We start from the raw sequence: 11958 nt of genomic DNA on the forward strand, positions 1-11958 counted from the left end.
AAGTCACCAGATTTTACATGGTTATCAAAACATTACACAAAACAGCCCTTATTTAAAGGATTTCTAAAATCCCCTATGGGAAAAATGAATGGTGTAAAAATGTTTTTCCCTGACTGCTAGGTTTTATGGGTATTATGACACCTCTACTGTAGAGCCCTCTATATGCCACTTCTTATGCTCTGATTCTGAGAATAAGTAAGACTTCCATTCTATCGGTCACAGTGTTTTCAGTACTACAATGTAATCAATGTCTGTCTTGCATTAATCATATTATTGCCCTGTCTTGTTTTGCTCACTTTGTACAAAATAATAAAATGCAGTACTACAGGATATTTCTTAACGTAGCTCTTTGTTAGTTAGCTGTTCACGTAACTGGCATGTTCAACCAATCATAGCACAGTATGATATGGCGGTAAAATGCGTCAACCAGGTTTACACATGAATATTACATGCCAAACTGCCTGTGACCTAAAACCAAGCATGAGTCTTTGTGGTGACTGTCAAATAAGGTTTGAACCAATCATAGCACAGTATGATATTGAAGAACATTCAACATGAGGCCTATGTTTTTCATCTGCACTGGCTATTTGTTTTTATTTGATTGATTTTCTCACTACTAAATGCGAAGGAATTACATGTATTTCAAATATGTATTTTGTATGTTTTATTACACTGGGCTGAACTACACTGTAATCTATTTTGTAACCAGATACTTTCTAAAGCTGTAATATGTATTTTCAAAATACAATTTGTTTTTGGTACATATTTGTATGTTTTTTTTTGTATAACTGGTTTGGCATGTATTTGTTTTGTGAGGGCTGTTTACCAGGTTTATTTGCCATTAAGTAGTATGCTTTCTTTTGAGTTTAACCTATAGTTGTTGGTGCTCTTCAAAAGGTTAAGATCACATTCCTGCTTAAATTCAGACATTTTATTTTTTTGATGGGCTTTTTCTAAAATAGTGATTTATTTTTTCTTTCATTTCTTTAATTTCTAACTCAGATGTACAGTAACTTTTGACGAGTATGAGATTATCATTCCCCTAATGTACACCTTAAATGCATCTGAAATTATATTAGGGTTAGGCTTTTCCCATCCTCTATGTCTACATTTGTAATGGCAATTTTATTTTTTTCATTTACTTATTTAATACATTTCGGGTCTTGAACATGTGCTCTGTTCATTCTCCATATTCTGTCGCTAAGTGTATTTTCTGTTGGTGTAATTAAACATGATAGAAGATCAGAAAAAATGATCAATATTATTGTCATGTTTAACCCAGTAAATTGTTTAGGGTATTTTTGGAAATAAAATAAATGTAATCAATTCTTTAATATATTTTCTTACTTTGAGAAAAAAGGACTAGACTTTTGTAGTTGGGAACAGTAATCTCTAGGTGTACTGGAAATGATTTGTAGAGCTGAAATGTTGCAGCCTCTTTGGAGGTTCCTTGAATTTGTCTTTTTTATTGCTATGTCTGTCAATCGTATCAAATGTATGATTTTAGGTCGCATGCTAAAAATAATAGTTCCTGTCTGGATTTGATCTAATATTGTTTGAATTCTATCGAAAAAAACATCAGATTTGCCCCTGGTGGGACATACCATGAAAACAGTGTTTATTTTCTTGCCATGTATTCAACATGAGAAAACGGCCTTCTTGGTCCGTGTGCTGGAAAAGGGTGTATTCTTATTCATTTGGATGCCTACACCTCTGCTGTTACTACAGTTGGTGGCAGCATAGTCCTCTCCAACCCAGCTCCTCTTTAAATAATACATTTATACTTTTTTGAAATGTAACTCTTGCAGGAAAACCACATCTGCTGACAATCTCTTTAAGTGTTCAAGAACCATGTGTTTCTTTCCATCATGGAGCCTGTGCACATTCCATGTAATACAGTTGTGGCCAAAAGCTGAGAATGACACAAATATTAATTTTCACAAAGTCTGCTGCCTCCGTTTGTATGTCAATTTGCTTATACTCCAGAATGTTAGGAAGAGTGATCCGATGAATTGCAATTAATTGCAAAGTTCCTCTTTGCCATGCAAAGGAACTGATCCCAGAAAAACATTTCCACTGCATTTCAGCCCTGCCACAAAAGGACCAGCTGACATGTCAGTGATTCTCTCGTTAACACAGGTGTGAGTGTTGATGAGGACAAGGCTGGAGATCACTCTATCATGCTGATTGAGTTCGAATGACAGAGTGGAAGCTTCAAAAGGAGGGTGGTGTTTGGAATCATTGTTCTTCCTCTGTCAACCATGGTTATCTGCAAGGGAACATGTGCCGTCATCATTGCTTTGCACAAAAAGGGCTTCACAAGCAAAGATATTGCTGCCAGTAAGATTGCACCTAAATCAATCATTTATCGGATCATCAAGAACTTCAAGGAGAGCGGTTCAACAAACAATGCCTTTTCCAGCATGATGGAAGAGGCCCGGGGGAACAAAACATTGATATTTTGGGTCCATGGCCAGGAAACTCCCCAGACCTTAATCCCATTGAGAACTTGTGGTCAATCCTCAAAGAGGTGGGTGGACAAACAAAAACCCACAAATTCTGACAAACTCCAAGCATTGATTATGCAATAATGGGCTGCCATCAGTCAGGATGTAGTCCAGAAGTTAATTGACAGCATGCCAGGACGGATTGCAGAGGTCTTGAAAAAGAAGGGTCAAAATATTTAGAGTATTGACTCTTAGCATCAACTTCATGTAATTCATGTCAATAAAAGTCTTTGACACTTTTATGAAATGCTTATAATTATACTTCAGTATTCCATAGTAACATCTGACAAAAATATATAGACACTGATGCACCAGACTTTGAAACTTAATATTTGAGTCATTCTCAAAACCTTTGGCCACGACTGTACTCTACCTTGGCAAATAAAGCTTCAGTTCAGGGATGATTGTCTTTGAGATCATTTTTCAGTCATATCCAAAACCAGGAGTATCAACTTAGTCTTTGAATGCTGCTGTGTCTGCGTGTATGTATTACAATTATACACTTCCAACAGTGTTTACCAATCTTGGTCCTGGTACATCAATGGTTACACATTGTAACCGATAGACTAGAAACAGTATTTAGCTAGTTAAAGACTGATTTGTAATTCATATATACAGAAATAGAATTTCAAAAACAGTACACTACACTTCCTGTGCATCATGTAAATATTCTAAAACCGGTTCATCTCAATATCTAATGCCCTCCATCTGCATTGATCTGATAAACAGGATAGGTATAGTATTTCATCTAATGAGAGACTTAATTTCAACCAGAAGAGAACGTGAAACGCTTTATTGAAAGAAGTTCATTATACAAGTGTTATAAATACATGCATTATACATATAATTGTAATATTATAAATACAAGTTCAATCTGTAATACAGTGCACATCTTTTGTGCATTATAAAAACAGGTGGTGAGAGAGGTGCAAAAGACAGAAAGTGGAGGAGGTAAGAACATAGCAGGGAAGGCAGCATATGACTAATGATCCATAGTGCAACCCAAATATCTCTGTTCATCACAATTACATAATAGTGTGTCTAGTTGGCCCGAAGGTTATCTTAAAAGCGGGTGAGGTGGCGATGATGGGACTGGGGGTTGGCATCCTCTCTCACATCAAAACATATCTGCAGATGAGAGACAGATGGAGAGAGAGAGCATGTTTAAGCCTTGTTTTTTATTCTAACATTGTCAGTCATCACAATAATCAGGAGGTGAAATGCAAAACTGACCTTGGATTATTATCTCTGGGACTACTGCATCTTGATCTGTATTTCAATGTAAAGCATCTCTTTAATAATACTTCCTGTTGACCTGACCAAGTGCCCTCTATGTAGCCAGTTCAGATGCGGGAGGGGTTCACCGACACAGCTGATATAACCTAGGCCTAGAGGATTTAGGGGGAAGAGAAGAGAGGGATGAAGTGAAGGAGAGAGACTGTTATTGAGAAAATAAGGTAGTTAAAGTGACAGTGTTCTACAGGAATCTGTGTGTGTGGCCTCACATGGTGTCTACACCACACTAACGGTGAATGTACACTAGATAGCTGTAAATTGCTGTGTGCCGCTTAGGCCGCCCATTGTGACTTGCTTGTGGGCGTGCTGGCAGCATATAGCAGCATGTTCGATCGTGTGTCAAGAATTCAGTATAGAAAGTTTGTATGAAGGTCTGGTTATTAAATGGGTACATAGTTCAATAGTAATATCCTCTAAAACTCTCTGGTGACAAACAAACTTTGCTGCCCTGTTTCCAATTGTTCACATGGCTGGGTGAACCTATTCAAGTAAGTAAATACATTTTTCAAACATGTAAAAAGAACGGTATATTATTAGCTAACTAGCTACAGTGCAGGCTAACTCAAATAAGCTACTAAATGAGCTAGCTAGTTGGCTAGCTATCTAGCCAACTTCACATACTGTATAGATAGCTAGCTAAGTGAATGAAATATCACCATCTACCTTACTTAATGTTAGCTAGCTACAGTGCCTTGCGAAAGTATTCGTCCCCCTTGAACTTTGCGACCTTTTGCCACATTTCAGGCTTCAAACATAAAGATATAAAACTGTATTTTTTTGTGAAGAATCAACAAGTGGGACGACATTTATTGGATATTTCAAACTTTTAACAAATCAAAAACTGAAAAATTGGGCGTGCAAAATTATTCAGCCCCCTTAAGTTAATACTTTGTAGCGCCACCTTTTGCTGCGATTACAGCTGTAAGTCGCTTGGGGTATGTCTCTATCAGTTTTGCACATCGAGAGACTGAATTTTTTTCCCATTCCTCCTTGCAAAACAGCTCGAGCTCAGTGAGGTTGGATGGAGAGCATTTGTGAACAGCAGTTTTCAGTTCTTTCCACAGATTCTCGATTGGATTCAGGTCTGGACTTTGACTTGGCCATTCTAACACCTGGATATGTTTATTTTTGAACCATTCCATTGTAGATTTTGCTTTATGTTTTGGATCATTGTCTTGTTGGAAGACACATCTCCATCCCAGTCTCAGGTCTTTTGCAGACTCCATCAGGTTTTCTTCCAGAATGGTCCTGTATTTGGCTCCATCCATCTTCCCATCAATTTTAACCATCTTCCCTGTCCCTGCTGTAGAAAAGCAGGCCCAAACCATGATTCTGCCACCACCATGTTTGACAGTGGGGATAGTGTGTTCAGGGTGATGAGCTGTGTTGCTTTTACACCAAACATAACGTTTTGCATTGTTGCCAAAAAGTTCAATTTTGGTTTCATCTGACCAGAGCACCTTCTTCCACATGTTTGGTGTGTCTCCCAGGTGGCTTGTGGCAAACTTTAAACAACACTTTTTATGGAAATCTTTAAGAAATGTCTTCTTGCCACTCTTCCATAAAGGCCAGATTTGTGCAATATACGACTGATTGTTGTCCTATGGACAGAGTCTCCCACCTCAGCTGTAGATCTCTGCAGTTCATCCAGAGTGATCATGGGCCTCTAGGCTGCATCTCTGATCAGTCTTCTCCTTGTATGAGCTGAAAGTTTAGAGGGACGGCCAGGTCTTGGTAGATTTGCAGTGGTCTGATACTCCTTCCATTTCAATATTATCGCTTGCACAGTGCTCCTTGGGATGTTTAAAGCTTGGGAAATCTTTTTGTATCCAAATCCGGCTTTAAACTTCTTCACAACAGTATCTCGGACCTGCCTGGTGTGTTCCTTGTTCTTCACGATGCTCTCTGCGCTTTTAACGAACCTCTGAGACTATCACAGTGCAGGTGCATTTATACGGAGACTTGATTACACACAGGTGGATTGTATTTATCATCATTAGTCATTTAGGTCAACATTGGATCATTCAGAGATCCTCACTGAACTTCTGGAGAGATTTTGCTACACTGAAAGTAAAGTGGCTGAATAATTTTGCACGCCCAATTTTTAAGTTTTTGATTTGTTAAAAAAGTTTGAAACATCCAATAAATGTCGTTCCACTTCATGATTGTGTCCCACTTGTTGTTGATTCTTCAAAAAAAAAATAAAGTTTTATATCTTTATGTTTGAAGCCTGAAATGTGGCAAAAGGTCGCAAAGTTCAAGGGGGCCGAATACTTTCGCAAGGCACTGTATCTTGATGTATTTGTCACTGTAAAAAACAGACTCCAAATGCATTTGTAGGTAGCTAGCTAACAGCCATGGAGGAGTGTGAAAGGATAGCAGCCCCAACTGTCAGTAAGAGAGTAGGCTATTCTGGATAGGGCAGGTACTTTTGTGTAGTTCCTGTCCCTAGAAGTGAGGATGGAGATAATAGCAACATAATATTCAGTGCGGTGTAATTAGACTATAATGAGGTCTGTTTCTTGTGAGATTTTCTGTCCTCAGATAAAGAAAGCTGTGAAAGCCAGTCTACATATGAAGAGATCCCAATGAAGAGTAGTGGTTCTCAGTTCTGGTCCTGGGGACTCAAAGAGGTGCACATTTTTGTTTTTGCCTTAGAACTGCACAGCTGATTCAAATGCTCAACTCCTCATCAAGCTTCAAGTGGTATTTATGTATTCATTTGTGATGCTATCCTTGATATGATCCTGTTATTGTCATGCTACTGTAACAGTACTCTTCTTGCGTTGTGTACAATCAGTCATCGATGCGGAACTCCAACATGTAGCACCAGTCATGTAGATTTATTCTGATAGGAACAGCACAAAATTGCATGTCATGCAATGCACATCTCACCATCCATCTCTGCACTCACGCACTGTACAAAATATATGAACCCCCCCCCCCACCAGACACAGTAAGTTGCTAGCTAGTACTGGCGGGAATTCTCTACAACAAAATGCACAACAAATATTCTCCAAAAACTGCTGCATCTTATGTGTGATGTTCGAATAACATTTACAAACAATTTGATAGCAATTGTACATTTAAATCATCACTTGAGAGTATAAGAATCACTTTTAATGTACAGTGCTTTGCAACCAACAACTTACCGCTGGTTTGGTGCTTGTTCACTGGGACGATTCTAACTGGAACTTCCCCCTCTCGTAAGCAAGCTACGCAAACCAGCCAATAAGATGCCATGTTGAGTAGGTTGAAGGCAAGACAAACTCAAACCAAAACCCCATTGGCTTAACAATAAAGTGGCAAGGTGAATCACCAATATAACCCTGTTACACTACGCATGCACCTATGTGTGTCCATGCATCTTTCAATCCAATGTTATCATGATTTATTATCAGGGATATATTATACTTTAGTAATCCACAATGACCTGGTGATGTAAAAGTCTAATAATTACATTATCTTCCATATTCCTACAGATACCGTGTAACTGGAGATTCCTTCAAAACGATTGCCTACAGTTAACGTGTAGGGCACTGCAAGGTAGGGCGACCAGGGTCATCTGGGAGGGTAACAAGGTAGGGTGACCAGGGTCATCTGGGACTGCCTCCTGGAGGAATTCACGAGGACCAGGAGGGTATCTGCAGCTCACCGCTGTATGCTGCTCTACAGGATGTTTCAAGAATGGGGTCCAACAACACACCAAGAGAGGCAATCCATGTGCAGGAGATCTTCACCTCCTACTTCTTCAACCAGGGTGCTGTTCCCTGGCAACACCATAGACTACACTATGCACAACCAAAGCCTCTTTTAAGAGCCATTCACATTGCAATAAGAATATTCTTCCATTTACTTAGCTATGTAAACTGCAGTTATTCAGTTCCCAGTTTCTCCCCCTTGATTTCTACTTCTCAGGTGAGGGTGCTGTTTAGGTAAGGGTGTGATGTCTGTACAAAACAAAACAGGCTATTTTAAATCACCCACATTGAAACATTTTTGAACAATTAGACACCCTATAACCCACACCTACACATACATGTATCAATCTGATTGATGGATTGTGTTGTGCAGTAAGCTGGCTCAGGTGTATAACTGTGGCTCCTTCCACCTTCAAAGAATAGGCAAGAGGGCCAACCATGGAGAATAGTAAGACGCTTCATTATTTCTATAACTACGCTATGTTGTTTGTCCTCGTGTGTCCGTTCATGTTTTTCAGCATAAAGTACTCTGCAGCTCTTGTTATTCCCACTCTCCATCACTCTGTCATGAAATGGACTCATGCTAGCCACAAGTTCTGACTGAGCTCAATGGTCATGAAATGCATATACAGCGATGCGTTTCTCTCTTTCATACAAACCTATAACGAGGAGCGCCCACAATGTGTTTTGTGCGGGGAAGTGCTTAGTAATGAGTCTCTCATAATGAACAAATTAATAAAAGGACAAGTCCTGACCAAACATCCACAGCATGATGGTAAACCCAGTTCTTTCAGAACAGGGCAGAATACTTCAGGAAACAGTGCTTCGACTGTGGAAAAGTAAGTCAAGGTATTGTTGTCATTTTATAATGGGTGATGGTAAGCAGAAATAAGGTAGTACGAACTTACTCTCATAGCAGTAGATGTGGGTTTCTTTTTCAAACAATCTCCTGGCCTTGTACACAGCTAATAGCTAACATTTGCCAAAGTAAGTTAGCTACTGATAGTGCAACCCTAGTAACAGTACAGATGAAAAATGAGCAGGCCTACTGTACATTTTACTGTAGAAACTATTGTTGAAAACTAGTCTAGGTTGGAACTGTTGCTGTTAAAATACAATAATAAGAATAAAGATTAACTGGAATAAACTGATTGAAACCAGATGCTTTTTGAGGCAAACACACTCACACAGTTCAGGGTTGCTCCTCTACACCAGGAAGCGGTCTCCTGCCTGACTGAATGAGGACCCAAAAGCGACTTAACAGAAACAGAGTTTATTCCAGTCCTAACAGAAAACGACTAACCCTGAATTCTTTCACAGGTAATGTCCAAACAGGAATAACAGAAATCCTCTAGTCTGTAGAGGGGAACAACAGGAGAAGCGGCCACAGACTGCAGGTCGCTTCGGGTTGGCGCAGGCCGTAGCTGATAGAGACACCTGCTCACACGCAACATCTGATGAAGGCAAAAACACGACAGGACGGAACAAGAACACAGTACAGCAAACAAGGATCCGACAAGGACAGAAGCGGAAACAGAGGGAGAAATAGGGACTCTAATCAGAGGGCAAAATAGGGGACAGGTGTGAAAGAGTAAACGAGGTAGTTAGGAGAATGAGGAACAGCTGGGAGCAGGAACGGAACGACAGAGAGAGAGAGAGAGATAGAGAGAGAGAGAGAGAGAGAGATAGAGAGAGGGAAAGAACCTAATAAGACCAGCAGGGGGAAACGAATAGAAGAGAAAGCACAGGGACAAGACATGACAATCTATGACAAAACATGACAGTACCCCCCCACTCACCGAGCGCCTCCTGGCGCACTCGAGGAGGAACCCTGGCGGCAACGGAGGAAATCATTGATCAACGAACGGTCCAGCACGTCCCGAGAAAGAACCCAACTCCTCTCCTCAGGACCGAAACGGGAAACAATGAAGAGGGAATCTAGTGCAATTACTATTATAAAAATGAGACACGGGTAGAGAACTGTAAGAGTTAGAGCAATCAGGACCAAACAGGCCAGGAGAGTAACAACTAGGGACAGACTGAGACACAGCAAGGCTAAGACCAGGAACAGGAGAGAGGCGGTGGCTGTGGACAGACTGAGACACAGCAAGTGCAGGAACAGGACCAGGAGAGATGCGGTGGCTGGGGACAGACTGAGACACAGCAAGGGCAGGAGCAGAAGCAGGAAGAAAGTTACCGGACGCAGTCCGAACAAGCAGCCACGAAACGGCGCGTGTCACGCTCCTGAGTAGGCCACCAAAAACGCTGGCGAATAGAAGCAAGTGTACCCCGAACGCCGGGGTGGCCAGCTAACTGGGCAGAGTGAGCCCACTGAAGAATGGCCAGACGAGTAAAAACGGGAACGAAAAGAAGGTTCCTAGGACAAGCGCGCGGTAACGGAGTGTGAGTGAGTGCTTGCTTTACCTGTCTCTCAATTCCCCAAACATTCAACCCGACAACACGCCCCTCAGGGAGAATTCCCTCGGGGTCGGTAGAGGCTACAGAAGAACTGAAGAGACGGGATAAAGCATCAGGCTTGGTGTTCTTAGTGCCCGGACGATAAGAAATAACGAACTCGAAATGAGCGAAATACAGCGCCCAACGAGCCTGACGCGCATTAAGTCGTTTGGCAGAACGGATGTACTCAAGGTTCTTATGGTCAGTCCAAACGACAAAAGGAACGGTCGCCCCCTCCAACCACTGTCGCCATTCGCCTAGGGCTAAACGGATGGCGAGCAGTTCGCGGTTAGCCACATCATAGTTACGTTCCGACGGCGACAGGCGATGAGAAAAATACGCGCAAGGGTGGACCTTATCGTCAGTATGGGAGCGCTGGGACAGAATGGCTCCCACGCCCACCTCTGACGCGTCTACCTCGACAATGAACTGTTTAGTGACGTCAGGTGTAACAAGGATAGGAGCGGATGTTAAACGCTTCTTGAGGAGATCAGTACAACAATCATACGACCGGTGAGGAGGAAGGGAGTTGGCTCTGGACCGACTGAAGACCGTGCGCAGATCATGATATTCCTCCGGCAATTCTGTCAAATCACCAGGCTCCTCCTGTGAAGAGGGGGCAGAAGAAACAGGAGGAAAAGCAGACATTAAACATTTCACATGACAAGAAACGTTCCAGGAAAAGATAGAATTACTAGACCAATCAAAAGAAGGATTATGAAACACTAGCCAGGGATGACCCAAAACAACAGGTGTAAAAGGTGAACGAAAAAATCAAAAAAGAAATGGTCTCACTATGGTTACCAGATACTGTGAGGGTTAAAGGTAGTGTTTCACATAATATACTGGGGAGAGGACTACCATCCAAGGCGAACATGGCCGTGGGCTCCCCTAACTGTCTGAGAGGAATGTCATGTTCCCGAGCCCAGGCTTCGTCCATAAAACAGCCCTCCGCCCCAGAGTCTATTAATGCACTGCAGGAAGCTGCCGAACCGGTCCAGCGTAGATGGACCGGCAAGGTAGTACAGGAACTTGACAGAGAGGACAGAGTAGTAGCGCTTATCAGTAGCCCTCTGCTTACTGATGAGCTCTGGCCTTTAACTGGACATGAAATGACAAAATGACCAGCGGAACCGCAATAGAGACAGAGGCGATTGGTGATTCTCCGTTCCCTCTCCTTAGTCGAGATGCGAATACCCCCCAGCTGCATGGGCTCAACACCTGAGTCAGTGGGGAAAGATGGTAGTGTCGGGGAGAGGGGGGGACACAGTTAACGCGAGCTCTCTTCCATGAGCTCGGTGACGAAGATCTACCCGTCGTTCTATGCGAATAGCGAGTTCAATCAAAGAATCCACGCTGGATGGAACCTCCCGGGAGAGAATCTCATCCTTAACCTTAGCGTGGAGTCCCTCCAGAAAACGAGCGAGCAACGCCTGCTCGTTCCAGTTACTGGAGGCAGCAAGAGTGCGAAACTCTATAGAGTAATCCGTTATGGATCGATTACCTTGACATAGGGAAGACAGGGACCAGGAAGCTTTTTTTCCCAAAAACAGAACGATCAAAACCCCGTATCATCTCCTCCTTAAAGTTCTGATACTGGTTAGTACACTCAGCCCTTGCCTCCCAGATAGCCGTGCCCCACTCCCGAGCCCGTCCAGTGAGGAGAGATATGACGTAGGCGATACGAGCAATACCCCTGGAGTACGTGTGGGGCTGGAGAGAGAACACTATATCACACTGGGTAAGGAACGAGCGACATTCAGTGGGCTCCCCAGAGTAGCACGGTGGGTTATTAATTCTGGGCTCCGGAGACCCGGAAGCCCAGGAGGTAACCGTGGATCGAGGCGGAGATTGTGAATCTCCTCCGAGAGGCCGGAGACTTGGGCGGCCAGGGTCTCAACGGCATGTCGAGCAGCAGACAATTCCTGTTCGTGTCTGCCTAGCATCGCTCCCTGGAACTCGACAGCAGAGTAGAGAGAATCCGTAGTCGCTGGGTC

This window comes from Oncorhynchus gorbuscha, linkage group LG24 (assembly GCF_021184085.1).
Source record: "Oncorhynchus gorbuscha isolate QuinsamMale2020 ecotype Even-year linkage group LG24, OgorEven_v1.0, whole genome shotgun sequence".
In the NCBI taxonomy this organism is placed as follows: Eukaryota; Metazoa; Chordata; class Actinopteri; order Salmoniformes; family Salmonidae; genus Oncorhynchus; species Oncorhynchus gorbuscha.